The sequence below is a fragment of the Megascapheus bottae genome, chromosome 5, assembly GCF_031878675.1.
Source record: "Megascapheus bottae isolate mThoBot1 chromosome 5, mThoBot2.hap1, whole genome shotgun sequence".
Lineage (NCBI taxonomy): Eukaryota > Metazoa > Chordata > Mammalia > Rodentia > Geomyidae > Megascapheus > Megascapheus bottae.
The window spans coordinates 61,704,022-61,722,999 of NC_143513.1; positions in this window are offsets into that span (position 1 = coordinate 61,704,022).

The window sequence follows — 18,978 nt, forward strand, 5'->3', positions numbered from 1 at the left end:
ACAATTCCATTTTCTAAATAACTCCACAGCAGCCACAAATTTTAACCAAGTTTTCTATGCTACCTCATGTTTTCTAGCCTCAGTCCCTTGGTTAATTCATCAATCACATGATTTTTGTCCAACTTTTTGATAATGTGTATGCAGAATTTTTTTTCACAGAACATTTTTAAATCTTCAATATTAATTTCATTTCTGGCAAAATAACTGCCAGTTGAATGTCACTTCTTGTTTTGCTTATTTGATTTTGTTTTTTTGTTGTTTATCACTTCTATTAGGATGTGTGTTATGATGAGTTCTTTGGATTTCCCACTTGTCAAATGCAGTGCATATTCTAAACTCCCCATCATCAGGCAACTGGCATGAGGTGGGACCCTATAGTGGCTCCCTGACAGGACTGATGCAGAGAATCAGAGGGGAGAACTGCCATCACAATATGAGTCCTCCAAGGACAGTATGCAGAAGAAACATGCATGATTATGGAGAAAGATTTGTGACTAAGCCAGGACAGAATAAATATAACCTGGACTAACTGCCAAGGTAGCTGAGAAAACACAGGCTTCCTATGAACTCAGAAAGACTAAAATAAAACTAGGCTTGTGGAAAACATGGGACTATTCCTGCCACATTCCTGCAAAGTTAATCTGCACCTTATTATACTTCATATACTGTACCTGGTCCAGTGCCAATCATGTATTAACTACTCTATTAATTTCATCTTTTGTTGCTATAATAATCAATAATATTTAAAATATGTGATACATGAAAAAGGCTGAATAATCCTTAAATTGGATTCATATTCGGTTATAATTCACCATTATAATTTTTATGTCAATTAAAAATGTAAAACATAGAAGCAAGATGGCCCCGAAACAATAGGGATGCATCCTACCTCTCTCCCACAAAAAGAGAGAATCAGGGAAGCCCACGAGCCAACTATCTTAAGAACTAAATTCAAGAAGCAATGGGGAAATATACAAAATGGAAAAGAAATCCAAATAAAGCTTACATCCAATGTTCTAAAAGAATCCAAACAGGAGGCCCACTCCTCCACCCCTGGCTGCCAGCTCCAAGCCTCGAAAGCCGTGGTGAAGGACGCTGGGGCTGGGAATCCCCGAACTCCAGCAAGTGGCGAAATCCAGATGCAGGAGCCTACACAGAGTGGACATAGACAGCACAGACAGCGGAAAAGACCAGAGGTGAGGCAAACGACCCTCCAACAACACGGAGTAGCTCACAGCCAAACCATGATGAGTAAGTAATCTAGCGGGCTCCTCAAAAACCATCTGGAAAGCAGAGCTGGTGGCAAGCTACAGAACTTAACCCAGACCCCCCTCCAACCTTGCCTAAGAAAGACTGGCAAGTGCATGGGGGGGCTAAAGAAAACAGAATCCTGTCCCTTCCCCCAACAGCCCCCTCCCCCAGGCCATTGACTGGAGATGGACAGGTGGGTAGGTGCTAAGACCCAGAGTCCCAACAAAAGGGGTGAGGTATCCCTACTCCCACCTGCCCAACAGCCTCCTCTCCCAGGCCACTGAAACCGGAGACTGAGGGGCACTAAGACCCTGCCTTCCAACAGCAGGTAGGTGTGCCTGAGTCTACAAGCCAGCATCTGACTGACCCAAACCTAAGAGAGGTGCCATCCTGCTAGGAGCCTCTGGTAAGTGAGCACCAGGGAGCCGCCCATGGGTCAGCCAAAGCACCTGGTACTTCTCTGAAAAACAGCAGGAAACTGAAAGGCAGACCAGCAAGGGCCAAGCTCTCACTGGGAGGGCCAGAAAGGCACCGCTCCACCCTCCAAGCCCAAGTCTATAGCTGGGCCCTGCTCCTGGGAACAGGGCAGAAACCAGGCTGATTTAGTTGAGAGCTCCTGGAAACACCCAAACACCAGGCCCTCTGTTGGGCCCTGCCCATGGGAACAGGGTATTAAAACTAGTCACCAGCCAGGCTACCTGAGATCAAAGTGTGCACCTCCACCTTATGGTCTACTGTGGGACCAGTGGTTGGGCTGAGAGCTAGCCATGCAGCAGCACACAGTCTGTGGGAATGGGCCAAACACCTGTAAAAGCTGCAAACTCTGACCTAGTCACCTTCAGAACTAATTTGGCTGAGAACCACACCTATACACAGATTCCCAGAACCACCAGTCCCATACCAAGTAAAGACTGCCACCTACCTACCACAACAGTCTTTGATGCCTCAGAGAACACAACAACAAATTACGATATATATAAATACTCAAAGTCCCACACAAAGCCCAAAAGGAAACAAGAATGAAGAGACAACAGAGATGTCACCATCCCAATAATAGACACCTGCAGAGACATGAAACTTGACTCTATTCAAGGAGATGATGGTGAACATAACTAAAGAGATTAAAACACAGTTACAAAAACAATTTCAAGAACATAAGCAGGTAATTTTCAAGGAGCTCCTCGAATTTAAAAGAGAAATGAAAGAAAAGATTAATACCCTCTCCACAGACATGATCAGCTCAGTGTCCACAATGCTAACAAAAATGGAAGCATTAAGCAATAGATTGAGATGGAGAATAGGACATCATGATTAGAAGATAAAACACAAGAGCTGGAACAGAGAATCATTAGTCTGGAGAAATCAGTTAGAATTCACCAAGAGACCTCCCGGACCTGGTAGACACAGTCAAGAACCCTAAACTTCATATAATAGGGATCGATGAAGGGGCGGGTTTATTAATAAAGGAATGCAACCCTTATTCACCAAAATCATAGCAGAGAACCTCCCCAACCTCAAAAGGGAAAATACATTATGAAGGCTTCAGAACTCCAAGCAGGCAAGATCCTAGAAGGAACTCAACTAGACACATCATAGTAAAAACATGAGACCCAAATACTAAGGAACTGATCTTAAATGCTGCAAAAACAAAGAAAGAGCTATATTACAATGGGAAAAAAATTAGAAAAACTGCAGACTTCTCTAAGCAAAACCTAAATGCAAGAAAAGATTGGAAAAATATCATTCATGCCCTGAAGACCAACAACTACCAACCCAGACTGATATATCCAGTGAAATTAGCATTTTCATTTGAGGGAGAAACAAGAATATTTCATTCCAAAGAGATGCTATATGAATATATGCACACTAAACCAGCATTACAAAAATATTAAATAATCAAGAACAAATTTCAGAACAGCAAGAACCCCCATCAAGAAGCATTCACTTATAAAACACTAAAAACAAAAGGAGAAAAAAGAGACAGAAAGAAACTCAGAAGTAAAAATAATTAACGACAAAGGACATTAACCACTTCTCCATAATTTCCCTAAGTATGAACGGGCTGAACAACCCAATCAAAAGACATAGAACAGCAGACTGAATTAAGAAATGAGACCCATTCATATGTTGCCTCCAAGAGGCTCACATCACTGCAAAAGTCAGAAACAAACTCCAAGGAAAGGATGGAAAGAATTTTCCACTCCAATGCACCTTGCAAAAAAGCAGGAGTAGCAATCTTCATCTGTGACAAAGTTAACTTCTCAATAAAATCAGTACATAAAGATAAAGATGGCCACTGCATATTAGTAAAGGGTGCAATCCATACCAGAATATTACAGTTATAAACATTTACTCCCCCAACCCAAAAGTACCCAAATTCGTCAAGCAAACTCTCTTAGGATTACAGAACAAGATGGACTCAAACATAGTCATAATGGGTGAATTCAATACACCACACTCACCAAATGACAGGTCAACTCAAAAAGGTAATCAAAGACACCATTGACTTAAACAACACCATAGTCCAGCTGGACTTGACAGATATACACAGAGTCTTCCATCCAACGGTGAAACTTTATACATTTTTCTCTGCAGCACATGGAACACACTCCAAAATAGATCATATAATAGTTCATACAGAAAACTTAAGCAGATACAAGAGGACTTATATACTCCCATGCAGTCTATCTGATCTCAGTGGAGTCATACTAGTTCTCAACAACACAGTAAGAGATTAAAAACCTTCAAACATTTGGAAGTTGAACAACACACTTATGAATAACTCTGGGTTACAGATCAGATCAAAGAAGAAATTCAAAACTTTCTTAAATGTAATGACAATCAAGAGACATCACAAAGAAACTTATGGGACACAGCAAAGGCAGTCTAAGGGACAAATTTATCACGCTAGGAGTCCGTAATAAAAAGATAGAAGAGCATGTAAATAACAAAATGAAGAAATTGAAGAACTAACAACTAGAAGGACAGAAATAACAAAAATAAAATCGGAAATATAACAGATTGAAATAAGATCCACTATACACAAAATTAATAAATCAAAAAGTTAGTTCTTTGAGAGAGCCAACAAAATTGACAAACCCTTGCAAGATTAATCAAAACAAGCAGAGGGGAGACTCAAATAAACAAAATTAGAGACCCCACAGAAACAATCTTGACCTATATCCAAGAAATTCAGTCCATTATGAATAATACCACCAAGGCTTATATTCAAAGAAACAAGAAAATCTAGTAGCAATGGATGACTTCTTAAATAAATATAGACTACACACATTGAACAATTCTGAGGTAAACAACTTGAACATACCAATTTCATACAATGAAATAGCAGAAACAATCAGGGAAATGCCAACCAAAAAGAGCCCAGGTCCAGAGGGTTTCACTGTGGAATTCTATAAGACTTTTAAAGAGGAAGTAACACCTATACTCTTGAAATCTTCTGAGAAATTGAAACAGAAGGAGCAATACCAAACTCATTTTATGAAGCTAATATTACACTCATTCCCAAAGCAGGGAAAGCCCAACAAAAAAATGAAAACTACAGACCTATCTCTCTAATGAACACAGATGAAATGTCCTCAATAAAATGATAGCCAAAAGAATCCAGAAACAAATTTTAAAAATTTTACACTGCAATCAAGTAGGCTTCATCTCAGAGATGCAAAGCTGGTTTAACATTCGCAAACCAATCAATGTAATACGTCGTATCAATAGACCTAAGGAAAACAATCATATGATAATTTATCTGGACACTGAGAAGGTATCTGACAAAATACAACATCCATTCATGTTGAAAGCACTAGAAAAATAGGAATAAGAGGTACATTCCTTAAAATAATTAAATCCATATATGAAAAACCTACAGCCAGTATTATACTAAATAGTGACAGACTGGAACCATTTACCTTAAAATCAGGAACCAGAAAGGGATGCCCACTTTGTCCACTTCCCTTCAATATAGTGCTGGAATGCAAGAGAAGGACATCAAAGGGATCCACATAGGGAAAGAAGAAATTAAACTATCCCTATTCACAGATGACATGATCCTCTACCTCAGTGTCTCAATAAGTTCCACTCCCTAGAACTAATTAACCAGTTTAGCAAAGTGGAAGCATACAAAATTAATCTGCAAAAGTCAGTAGCCTTCTTGTACACAGTCAATACGCAGAGGTCAAATCAAGGAAATGATCCCATTCGCAATAGCCCCCAAAAGAATAAAATATTTAGGAATTAACTTAGCCAAAGATATAAAGGAATTATTTAATGAAAACTGTAAAAGCCTAATGAAAGAAATTAAAGAGGACACCAGGAAATGGAAAGACATCCCATGTTCATGGACAGGGAGAACCAATGTAGTGAAAATGGCCATACTGCCAAAATGGATACACAAATTCAATGCAATCCACATCAAAATTCCAAACACATTCTTTACTTAAATAGAAGATATTATTTAAAGGTTCATATGGGACAAGAAAATATCTAGAATAGCCAAAACAATTTCAGACAAAAAGAGCAACGCAGGTGGTGTTACAATACCCGACTTCAAACTCTACTATAGAGCCATAATAACAAAAAAAGCATCGTATTGGCACAAAAATACATCAGAAGATCAATGGAACAGAATAGAAGATCAGGAAATAGAATCACATACCTACAGTCAACCTATATTTTACAAAGGAGCCAAAGATATACAGTGGAACAAACACAGCCTATTCAATTATTGGTGCTGGCAAAACTGAACAGCCGCATGCAAAAACTAAAAATTGACCCTAGCCTTTCACCACACACAAGCATATATATTTTTATTGTGATTAATAGAAGTGTTACATTATATTCACCAGATAGAAGGCACATAACTTCACAAATATTGATCCCCTTTCTCATGCCATGTCCCCATTTCCCTCCCTCCCTCCCCCACTTATCTTGATTTCCCCCTTCCCTATCCAATTTCAAATAGCCAATTAAGCACAAGTAAAATATATCAGATATCAAGATATTGTAATGATATGACATAACCAAGGGATGGCAAAAGAGATAAGAGATAACATAGTACATTAATGACAACAGTCACTCATTATATGGCCTTTGTTTCTTTATCCTGGAGGTCCTTACATTTAGTGTCATACTATTTGGCCTTATGTCTCTAGATTTTGTTCTATTGTAAATCTCTTCTAGGAGAGCCCAAGGTTTGTATTATGACAAATGAGGGAGACTATTGGGCCTATGTTCCTTTGAGTCTGGCTTACTTCACCTAATATGAATTTTTCTAAGTCTTTCAATTTCCTTACAAATGGGGCGATGTAGTTCTTTGTGACAGCAGCATAGAATTCCATTGTGTACAAATACCACACCTTGTTGATTTATTGTGGAGGTTTCTTAAAGAACTGAATATTGACCCTCCCTATGGTCCAGCCATACCACTCCTTGGCATCTATCCTGAATATCATAAACCCAAGATATGATAACGACAACTGCTCAGCTATGTTCATCTCTACACTATTCAGAATAGCCAGAAGAAGGAAACAATCCAGATGCCCTACTGCAGATAAATGGATACAGAAAATGTGATATATATATATATGTATATATATGCACAATGGAATTCTACATAGCCAATAGACAAGATAAAATAATGGCATTTGCAGGGAAATGGATGAATCTAAAACGAATCATGCTGAGTGAGACAAGTCAAGACCAAAGGAACAAAAGGCGCATCGTATCCTTAATATGTAGCTATTAGGTTCAAACAGTACAAGAGCAAGGACTCAATATTTGCATATTCAATGCTATAGACATGGTACAGGAAATATTAACACAACTACATAGACATAAAAACTTATGACTCTATAGACATAATATTTTATTACATATATTGAAATTTATCTATGACATACAAACTCAGCCTAATTTTAATTATGGTCTAAAATGTAAGTGCCAGTGATTGTATATAGAGATTCTTTTCTTGAATGCTTGTTTTTTAAATACATCATTTTAAATATGATATAAAAATCAATATTAATAAATTCTTTAATTCAAAATAATACAAAACATTTTCTCTTCAAACTCCTTATTTATGTCAAAGAATATATTTTCTTTTCTTTTCGGCTCAAAACCTTGATAAACTGCCATTACTCAACTATATATTTATCGCTAATATCTTACACTAACTGATTTCTTAAATTTAGATCCATTATCAATTATTTGTACCCACATTTTTTCCTTGGATTAATTGAATATCTCATTGATAAATTAATTTTCCTAAGCATAACTCTGGGCATGTCACCACCTAGTTTGAAAATATATTGCTTTCAGATATCCATATACAAAAACTGAAGTATCTTGAATACATTACTTATAATTAGTAAGTGTACTTACAGTAATTTAGAAAAGATATGTTAATAAAGTTTAGTTCTTCTAACTTTTAATATACATTATCTGTTTTTTTGCACCCAGGTTTTCATCAACACATCCTGCCAGGTTATACTGTTGCACATGGAATAATTTCCCATCTTTCGGTCTCTTCCAGAAAAATCCTTGTTTTTACAGGTACGAGTTTGTATCAGGGCCACACGTACAGATGGATTACGTTTGTTTTTTTTATTATTATTTGAGGTCCTTGTACTTGAACTCTGGGCCTGGGCGCTGTCCTTAAGTTCTTCAGCTCAATGTTACTGAGCTACCCAATGGCCTGAGCTTTGTCCTTGAGCTTTTCAGCTCAAGGCTACTGCCCTACCCTTGAGCCAAGCCTGACTTCCCAGTTTCTACAGGTTAATTGGTGATAAGAGTCTCAGATTCTTTTGTGCCTGCGCTGGCTTTGAACCTTGATCTCAGATCTCAGTTTCTTGAGTAGCTAGGATTACAAGCGTGAGCCACCGCACCGGGCAGTTGAATTACTTTTGTAAGTATAGGAGATTATGCACGAGATACGTAATGATGGGCCTACAAACAGAGATTTTACCATGATTCACTGACACTTGAAACAAAGTTTCACAAAATGGTCTGATGGTAGACATGGCAGCCAGAGGTAGAGGCACAGCACCAGAAGTAGATTATCCTTAGCACATCAACATACAGGTACCGATGCATTGACAACTTTTTTGGTATTTGTTTATTGGTCATTGGTCATGGTAAAATATACTATTCATTCTATGCAAGATGGTATTTAGAAAAATAACTAAAGCAGAAAAAAAATACAAATAAAGAAAAAAGATCTGAGTGCACAATTCCAGTCAATGGTCAAGTGCTTGCCTAGAATAAAGTAGCATGGGAACTCTGTCAAAATATCTCCTTGGAGTCTTTAAATGATATTTTTTGAGCAGTTTTAGCTTCTCTGTACACAATTGAAAAGTTAGGGAATTTCCCATACTCCTGTATGTACACATTTTCTACCAGTTACATTATCAACACGCCCTAATAATGATTCATTTAGTACAACTGATGAAATCATACTGACACAGTCTGCTCATGCAAAGTTCTATGTTGACATTAGGGCTTATTCCTAATATGGTGCATCTTGTGGAGACGTCCTGTGTATACAGTTGTATATATTGTGCTCACTGCCCTGAAATCATTTACACACGGTCACTCCTTTTGTCCCTTCATTCAACCGTGTCCACGGTTTTTCTTTTTGTACAATGCTATGTATTTCATCTTTTATAGTAAATTTCCTCTTTAGATTGCAATGTTTTATCAGGTAGTAACATCTGTATCTTTTCATTACGTGATAGTTCATTCTGTTTTTAGTAATCTCTGATGTTCCATTATCTGGATGCAACACTGTATCCATGTACCTGCTAAAAACATTTGACTGCATCCAAGTTTTGGTTCCAATAAATGAGACCATTATGAGCCTCCACGTGCATATTTATTGGTGTGTGTATGTTTAATCTTTCAATATCTTTGAGGAATTACCAAAAGCTCTTGCTCAATTGGTAAGAATATGTAGAAGTTTAGTGAAAAGCCACCCAACTGTCAACTAAAGTGATTAAACTATTTTATTTTCCTTCTAGAGAGAATGGAAATTCTTGTTGCATCTCATCCTCATTTGTTTTTGTGTTTTGAGTTATTATTGTCCTTGATTTGTGTTATTCTACTGACTTTTCATTTTTACTTTGTTGTTTTATCTTGCTTTTTTCCCAATGATTTTTTAAATATTCCTACATAATTGGACTATTTTTTTCAGTTTTTGTTACTGTTGTTATTAGGTTTTGTGTGTTATATTTTCAGTGATGTGACTGTTAAAGTAATTAGATTTTTTAAATGTGATTGTTGTCTGATATTTTAAATTTAGCTTGAAGAACTATATTGGATAAAAGTCCTTTGCAAGATGTTGAAAACTGTATATAAGATAATATATCTTTCTTTTGGGGGGCAGGGTTCCTGTGACTTGAACTCAGCCTGGGCACTGTGCCTGAGCTCTTCAGCTCAAGGCTACCTCCTTACTCTTGAGAAAGCCCCACTTACTATTTTCTAGAGGTTAATTGGAGATAAAAGTCTCAGGTCCTTTTGTGTGGGCTTCCTTTGAACCTTGATCCTCAGATCTCAGTCTTCTGAGTAGCTAGGATTATAGGCGTGATCACACCCAGCCAGATATGTTTTTAAAAATGCTACTGGTTTGTCTTCTCATCCAATTCATATTTCTTGTAGAAATTTTTGACATTAATGAAGTCTATTTTATCAATTATTTTTAATGATTCATGTCGTGGTTTCTCACGGCATTTTAAAAATTGTGGCTTTGTCCACAGTACAAAATCTTCTGTATCAATGGGAAAAGAAAGCTGACTTATCAAATAGAAGACATTTTTTCCTTTCTTCTCAGACAATATCTTCATTTAGTACTTGATTTTTAGATAAATGAAGTATGCCAAATTTATTCAGAAACTGGTTGCAATATCATACACTTTGTATCAGATGAAGACAAAAAATCTTCATCGTAAAAGTTTTATATATAATAAAGTACTCCCTCTCGAGAGTGGAGAGGGAAACCTTTGAGTTAGTACTTCTTAAACATAAACAGAGAGGAAAAAAGAAAATACTTTATCAAAGAAATGAGCTTCAAGAAATTGATTTTTACTAATGATAATAAATAGGAATGTTCTCAGGAAAGCAAGTTCAAAAGGTAAATGAGTCCAGAAATCACAATGCTACTCTCAGAAATAATTCCAGCTATATTTCTGAATGTTTATAGAGAATAGAAAAAAAGAACAAAAATGGGCTATTTAAACCCAGAGCTACACCATAATGAGAAATTTATTTAAATTTGCTAACATTGAAAGAGGAAAAGAACAAATAGGTCAAAGGTAGTTCAAAGATACACTTCTTCTGATAGAATATAAACTAGGGGAACATCTTTTAAGAAACAGTTTGCATTGACCTAGGGAGAAAACAAATAGAACATCAATATTTTACTTAAAGTTAAATGGAATAGATTAGGCACAAAGGTAAGCTGCTGAGGTTTTTTTTTAAATCTATTTGTTATCCTGTAATTTTTTTGAAAGAAGTCATTTTGTATAGCTTACCTTGAATAATATAGCTTCCTCTTTGCTTGACAATATACAGATGAAATATTTAGAACTTTTCTACAAAAGAGGTTTTTACATTTTGTCTAATTTATTTATTAGATGATTTGTACATAACAGAATTCATAGACATTAATTTTGACTTTGGGTAATTATTCAAAGCTAATTTATACTTTTTTGTTTTTCAGTTTCAAATTTTGCAAAATTTAAGCTATCTCCTGTTCCCCTTTTATTAACAGCAAGAAAGCTACTTTGTTTTTTTTGTTTTTCTTCATTTTTTTCCTTAGCGCTTCTGTACTTTCTGCGACTACAGAGTGTTCTTTGATACTCTTGTATCTTTCTTATTAGAGTTCTGGAATATGCTATTTCTTCAAGGAGATCAGGTTATTTATTTCCAAAAATACTATTAGAAATTGAAATATGGGAACCAGACTCAATTATTGATTCTGGAAATCATTGCATCTAAAATATCTGTTATGACATGGCAAAAATATGTACATAAAGTAACACAGAAGATATATATACAGATATGTGTATATGTGTATTCTTATATTATGACCTTGTATTGAGTAAATCATTAGATTTTTGTTGCCTCCTACTTCAATCTATTATCACATGGTGCACTCCAGATTTCTTTCCATTTGCTTCCATAGATAAAACTTAAAGAAAAAAATCTCCAGCTTTCTTCATGAGCTGTACATTGGACCTACTTGTTTAACTGCAGTGTGCATGCACAACAGTATCAGAACATTGATCCCATATGGGAAATTGCTTCCTCAATAGGACTCCTGTTATTAGACTTAGAACATGTATTCACTCTCAAAGTTAATTAGATCCGCATTTTGTACTGTAATGGTACCCAATCATAGAATAAAACTTTCAATTCCTTACCTGTTCACAATAACAACTTTTATTGCCATTCCCTAGAATTTTGGTAAAATAGGCTTCTATTTCAAAGACTTCTAGCATGATTGGGTATGAGACTTTTGCCAAATTAATTTTCCTTACCAACTGACATGATGCTAGGATTGTTAAATTTACCCAAGTGATGTAGTGATTTGGAAAAATTGACTTCAAATTTCATGTCTTCTTTAATGTCTAGTACAATTCCCACTCAGCTAGAGCACAATATTTTTATACGTTGGTGAATTCTGTTTGTTAGTGTCATGTTGAGATTATTTGTGCATTCATGAAGTGTGTTTACCTGTGCTTTTTACTTCTTAGTAATATCTATACTTTATTTTATTATTAATTATTGAATCCATTCCTTGACTAATATATTTGTCAAAATAGTTGGATTTTTTCAGTGTGAGTTTTAGGAGTTTCTAGATTTGATTTACTTGTTCTATTTCATCTGAGCAACCAAGTGTTTGGACATAGATATCCCAATGATGAAACTGTTTTCATAAATTATCAACGTTAATAACTTAATATAGAATCATACTTTTGGCAAACAGCAATGGTCATCTTTTTTTATTATTTACTTTTTAATACCTTTAATTAGTTGTACAAAGCAGATACCATATAACAAAGCAGTTTGTACATATAATAAACCTTTTTGTCATTTTGATTAGAACAGTAACTTTTCTATTAAGATTTTATTAACACTGCTTTTTTATATATTTATTATTGTAATTAATAGAAGGGTTACATGATATTTGCCAGATAGATGGTGCATTAATTCCCATACATTGATACCCTTACACATGTCTTGGTCCCCATTTCCCTCCCCCCCACTCCCACCCCTCATCTTGTTTTCCCCCCTTCCCTATCCAATTTCGAATAACCAAATACAAATATATTCGATATATCAGGTAACAAAGTGAGATACTGTAACAATATGAGATAACCAAGGGACAGCAAAAGAGATGAGAGATAACATAGTACCTTAAGAACAACAATCATTCATTATATCCTATCCTTATCCTAGAGGTCCTTTCATTTAGCGTCAGATCAGAACAGCCTATCATGTCCAACTTCCTGCCAATGTGATGGAGTATCCAAGACTTTTTTTTTCCCCCAGGTTGTCCTGGAATTGTGATTCTCCTAATTTTTTCCTCCCATGTAGCTAAAATTACAACAAGTATGAGCCAACATAAATTTGTATTCTAAATACATCATTGTATATTTTGTATGAACCATTTGGTATAATAATGATACAGTTGAGGGAGCAGAGATTTAATAGCCACAATATTCTTTGTCTAAAACAGCAACCAAAGAAGTGTGCAAAAATGAACTGCTTATGGACCAGAACTGTGAGAGAAAATGATAAATTGCTAGAAATTCAAGAACTACGTTAATAAAAAAGAAGTCTCTAACATTTGCATATCCTTTTGCTATTGAAATTTATATTATTCCAAATGAGTTCTATTTATTTAATAATCAATAAAAGACATGTGAGTATTCCATATATTTTTCTCATGCCAAAGCCTAGTAGAGTCTTTGCAGTGAAACATTAAACCTTAATATTATAAAATTTGAAAATGAGCCTTACTGTCTATTAGGTCAGGGCAGATACTCTGTATAGGACATGTCTTGGATAAAATGGCTTATAATATTTTACAGAAAATAAAATAAAGCCTGAATTTTTGTGATCTACTATGTAAAAGGAAGTTCAAAGAAAATGAAATGCTTTCATGCTGCCCTAATCAAAAACCTTAAAAGATGTTTGAAAACTTCTAAAATGTGCAAGCATTATATTTTTAGATATTTTGCAACTGTAAATTATTTAGAATCATCTATTTTCATATATTATTTAAATTTTATTTTCATTTATTTCTAGTGATTTTTCAGGCAAGACTAGAGAGATTATCTTTAGTTATACTAAAGCCTAGAACAAAAGAAACTAGATTTTTCCAAAAAAAACAGAAAATTAGCAATGTTCTGAAAATAAAAAAAGGCCAAATCCAGAGATTTTTATTGTAATTTATTTTAAGCTTTGTTGTCTCTACAAGAATGTTAGAGTATAATTTTTAAATCCTTAGGTTAAATTTTCAGTTATTAGCTCCTTTTATATCCAAATTCAGATAAAACATTTATGAAACCATATAAATATTTGAGTGGTTTTCAAAATTTGTGAGTTTCAAATCAAGGAAAACTCGAGTTCATTAATAGAGTACATTCAAGTGAGTATGGATGTCTAAGGAATTAAAAGAGTATTTGTAAATAAAAATGAAGTTTTCAGGGTCAGGAGATTGTCCTAGTGTAGAATGCTTGCCTAGCATGCATGAAGACTGGCATTTGATTCCTCAGGACCATATACATAGAAAAAAGCTGCAAGTGGTGCTGCGGCTCAAGTGGTAGAGTTCTTGCCTTGAGAAAGCACAAGGACGATGTTCAGGTTCTGAGTTCAAGCTCCAGGAGTAGAAAAATATGTGGTTTTCAATGAATTAAGAAGTGAGTGATTATACAGTTTGATTTGTTTTAAAATTAAGTTTACTATACAGGTTAGAATTCTTGTAAAGAATCTGTATTCTCACCCTAATTCCCTATCCCTCTTTAACATCATTCATTAGTTTCACACATTTATCATAATTATTCACAGTAACAGCACATTTTTATAAAGTTTATACTTTTACTTGTTTTGGGTCTCCATGCATAATATCATATTTACTTAGATCTTCTACCTCCTGATCTGATGTTGCTTGTTGCAACAATTCCATACTCAGACTTTTATGATGTTGACATTTATAATTGAACAGAGCAGACCATGTTTAAAGAGTAGAGGACTGTATGTACAGCAGCTCTTTTAGAGTAGTGTCTTAGTAAATTAATTGGAATTTTGCAAGCTATATCTATATCGTCATGTGTACATCCTATTTATTTTGCAGTTGGTTTTTTCCAGCACTACTTTATCACTTGATAAAATTTTCTTACTTTGGTTAAGAGGACTTCATATTTGACAACAATTTTCCTTTGAAAACTAACTTGAAAATTTGAGTAATTATTTACTTTAAGGCACAATAAAATATGTGAGAATTACCACGTATATTTTGTGTGCCAGACTTTGTATCAGCTGTTTTGCATAAAATCCTGTTCTCATTTGTGGAATAATGTTTGAAAATAAGATCAATACAATGTGTCTACATAGTTCATTGTTCCTGGATAGCCCAATATGTCCTCTCTGTTTATGGAGGAAGATAACATCTTTTATCTGCTATGTGTTATATATATGCTGTGTGTAGTAGAGTTATATATTTTATGTAATATACTATATAAGGTATATGTTTATATGTATTTACAGGTATATGCATACATTCAAATACTCCACATATCACACTTAATTACTGAATACTTCAGATATACCTCACTGTTTATAATCATTTTCAGTTAATATGTAAATATTGTCTAATCAACCTTACTCTATCCATTTGTCAACTCTAGTATGTATGTTTAATGATTTCACAATAGTTAGCCCTCCTTCCTGCAAGTGACAACTTTATACATGAGAAATATTGTTATATATATGCATTTCCTTCTAATCTTACTCTCTCCATTCATTTCCAAAGAGACTTAGATAAGTATCTCTTTTCCTTGTCTTTATTTAGTAAATTATTTAATGCACATGAAATATGCTTAGATTTTTTCACAGTCTCCATTCTACTCTAGGATCTCCAAAATTCTATATTCAAAATTTGGTTAACATCAATATGTTTTAAACTTAAGCTATGATGTTAAATCATATTTCACTGGGTATAAGGTAAGTACAAAAGTTACATAAAAAGCTTCAAAATGATACATAGATGCATACATTAAATTTCTATAAAATATTGAAGACAAGCACTCAAACTGTTGACAGGAAAAGTATAGCCATGACATGTTAAAATTTCTATAGAAGAAAACATTTAAAATTAATTAGGAAGATACAATAAGGATTGGAAATTAGAGATGTACAGGTGAAGCTGCGTATCTTGCTTAGTTTTCTGTTAATATCAAAATTATTCACTGAAAAAATTAAGCATATAAGTAGAACCTTAGAATAGCAAGTCAAATAAATTCATTTTATCAGAACTGAGTAATTTGGGTGCATGTTTTAATATAGCTTGTGTTTATTATTATAAACAGCATGTGAAAATATATGTGCATCTGTACTCATGGATGTATGTTAGTATATACATTTTCTCCACAAGATAGTAGAGATCAAAGTTTATGAGATGTAAAAAGAAAACAAAAGCAAACTGAGAGAAAGCTATCAAGTAACTACATCAGGTTTTGCATTTTCTTCAAAGTAATTGATGACAAAAACATGGGGGATGCTTCTATTCCTGCTTTGAACTCTGAAATTCTTAGTTTTGCAGAGAATATCTATTCTAAAACTTTGATATGAAAAAGGATCCACTATAAATCAAAGTTCCTGCTACTAAAAATACAAAAATTTTGCATTTCAGAAGCATGGGCAACACATGATATTACTGGGCTACAAGTTATGATAAATCCTATCACAGTTGTAATTTTTTAGATCCTAAATATAGGAACTCTTGCTCTACAAACAATGCTTCAAATCTAAAGAAAAGTGTACTTATATTAGTATACATTTATGTGTTTGAAATTAATACAATAATGGCCCCCTTTCTCATTCAAGTTTCAGTTAAAATCATTTTTAAGTTTCCATACAATAATTCAGTTTAATTTTATTTCTCATTGATTTTGGTATGCCCTGCCCCCATATTCAGTGAGTTCTGCCATTAGGAGAGATACCAAAGAAATAAAATAGTAATTATATACACCTTGATATATTGACCTTTGTGTAATTTGCCACCTATCAATTATAACATTAACAGTAAATATAACACAAGATATGAATCCAATAGTGTGTTTATGACTGTAAACTCATTAGAACAGGAAGAACCTTCATTTGTTCCAGAGGGTGAATACAGCCTCATTTAAAGTCAGCTTAGCTAGCAAATTGTCTTCATGGTATATAATAAGATTTCCGGTACCCTGGATAAGAATAAAGAAATATGAACTTAAATCATACTACATGACACTTCAAAAGGTTTTTTATCTCACCTAATTTAAGATTCATAACTAGAGCCAGGCTAGGATTTTATTCTGACATTTCATCTGCTTAGCATAGGGAAGAGTCATCATGACCTCAGAATGTGAGCCAGCACAGTCATTCAGCAATCTAATTTTGTACTCAGTGGGCTGGAATATGTTTCCTCATTGTGGAAATGTTCTGGTTCATCTAGGAAACATTGGTTCATCTCCTAAAATAGACAACAGAGTAGTAGTGATCCTGCACATTCAGATTAAGTGCATTTAATTGTGTGAATATGTAGGTTTAAAAAATCTTGTTAATGAGAAAAACCTCTTTAAGTATTCTGCCAGCTGTTTGGTAACAACTGCTCTGTAGCGCACTAGATACGGAGGCACTTGCCTCTTGAAATCGCTTTGATTATGTGAATCAAACGTACTTAAGATGTAATTTATACTACTCTCGTTAAAACTTGATCTGTAATGAAGATTGAATTAGAGTTGAATGTTAAAAATAGTCAGTCTTATGTTTCTTGATAAATGCCTGTGCAACTGATATTTGCCCTCTTTACCTTTGTCTTAAACTATTGAATTTATATTCAGCATATATTTGTATATAAATCTGGTGAGATTACAATAATGAATTTGTGTAAAAAACTGTAAAGGAAAATTTTATCTTCTGCAGGTAAATGACTAATATGATTTTTGTTTATATTATTATTCAGTAGTTTTACAAAGAGGTTAAAATTCTGTGAGTCAGATTATGAGTACAATGCTTCTTGGCCAATGTTGCCCTTCCATCATTCTGCCCCATTTACCTCCTCCCATCCTTACCCTCAAATTTTTTAATAGCTCATACTTCTCATAAAATATAGATTCTAACGTGAACATCAACTGAAGCCAAATGTTCAAAAATATCTTTCCTAGTGAGATTTTAAAAAGTGAAAGTTCTAGTCACCATGCTGCATTTTTGCATATAAAACTTCTAATGAGAAGCAAGATGAGAAAAATTGCTGAGTAATTAAAAAATCTGCTAACAAGCACACAAATTTAACATCACATATTTGAAAATATATTTAACTTGAAAATGTTGTCTAGAGGATAGCCGAGTGTGGCCTACTGGTAGAATTCTCACCTAGCATGTACAAAGCCCTGGGTTCGATTCTGTGGTACCACATACAAAGAAAAAGCTGGAAGTGGTGCTGTGGTTCAAGTGGTAGAGTGCTAGACTTGAGAAAGTTTAAGATCAGTGCCCAGTCTCTGAGCTCAAGCCTAATGAGTGGGGGTGGGGAGGTGGGCAAATTGTCCAATCACTTCTCCAAAGCTCCTAACAGTGGTGTGGCCAAGACTGACAGAAAACATGAAGAAGGCCAAATGTCTTTCCAGTTCACCATTTGATCTACGTTCTGTCACAGTCACCCTAGAAATATCTCCAGAAAAATCCCAAAATTCAGATGAACACAATGGTAGCCTACTTCTCAAATTTCCCATTCTGTAAGTTGATCAGCAGTAGGTTTTCAAATTATTGACTTTAATATTATGCCTCTTAGCAGTAATTTTTGAAGTGTCTCTTAAAGATGATGAGGTCAAAACAGTTCTGACATTCATTAATACTCCTTAAAAGGTCAAAATCATACAGCGTGTGAAGCATGAAATAAGACAGCTTTCTGTGGGTAAATGTATTAATGCCTTTGTGTTCAGAGTAGAGTTTGAGTAAGGCATGTTATATTAATGAGGACATGGTTATAAAAAACATATATCCTCACAGACATGCTCTGCACAAAATTAAAGTGTTCTCCAATGTAATTTACAGGAAAGTGGATATTCCTAAGGACACTGCAGGTTGTCTGCCAGTGCAGGTCTCTTGGTTAAATTAGTTTATACTATTTATTTATATTCTGCTTAACTCCAAAACTAATTGCCCTTAAAATAAATAAAAGTGGAATCACTGAGTAAGTGAACATATGAAAACTAAGATTCAAAACTTTCAAAATATATCTCTATAGATGTTGGCATTTACAATAAGCCATGAGGTCTTAAGTCATTCTGAGAATTGATGTAACCATAAAATAGATTTGCAAATGTCTATGGTACAGATGTAAAACTAATTTGGTTTAGCATGGGGTATGTGAATGGCACCTATTGTCTCAATGTTTCTCATCCTTTTTGAGCGACAAATATATGACTTTCCATTTCATCTATTGTGCAAAATTCT